Here is a 937-nt window from a genome sequence, read left to right on the forward strand (position 1 = left end):
TTAGGGGGAGCTTGACGTCATGCAGCCAGCCTCGTCAAGACAGGCCTTTCGAAGCCCGCAGCGTCGGCCCAACACAAGACCTTCTGCGTGAAGACCACCCAAGCAACCAGGCTTGCGGAGACTTTAGAGTATGACACCCGGAAGCTTTTATTCGAAGCACGCTGGTTCGGCACAGACTAACCGGCTCACTCAGGAGATTCAAAAACGGAACTACACCTAGAGTTCGATCCCCACGCTTTCATCTCTCCCTCTGTCTGTGTCTCACACTCTGATACTTTTCTTTCAGACTTCTTCTTCGTTTTCTTAATCTCTTCTTTGTTTATTTTTCTTTCAAAGTATTTCTCTGTCTGCCTTCCTATACTTTCATTCTTTTCATTCTTTTTTTCTATTTCCTTTCACCGCTTTCTTTCTCTCACTACTTTTTTTTTCTTAATTCATTGTCTTCCTTTTTTCGCCCTCTCTCTATCTCTTTCGCGGGCTGTGCCTCGCTTAGCAAGGACGGAAGGAAAATAGGAGGAAAAGAACGGCAGGGAGGTTAACCAGCCTATAGGCAGCTGGTTTTCTACCCTGCGAGGGGGATGGGGGAGATGAAAGATACACAGCAGAGAGGGAAGAGAGATAAAGTCTCCATTGAACTCTCGCATCTGCTCTACTAGGTAGCGGTGCTCGCTCAGTTTCTGCGGCGCATACTCACCTGAGCCGATTTGGAAGGCGCTGCACCAGTTACTAGATAGTTGAAACAGCTTCGCTCATTTTATGAAAGTTTAGTTTCCAAAACAAGGTGCCACCCGTTTTATGAGCGATCATTCCTGGTGAACTGTGCCAGCTTACCGAGGAGGAACCAACCAGCCAACATACCACGTTCTGAAGGCATGCTGTCATCATTGTCATCATCGCACGAGGGCTCGCGAGCGCGTTCTGTTCGTCAGCCGTCCAT

This window comes from Rhipicephalus microplus, chromosome 8 (assembly GCF_043290135.1).
Source record: "Rhipicephalus microplus isolate Deutch F79 chromosome 8, USDA_Rmic, whole genome shotgun sequence".
NCBI classification, from domain to species: Eukaryota; Metazoa; Arthropoda; class Arachnida; order Ixodida; family Ixodidae; genus Rhipicephalus; species Rhipicephalus microplus.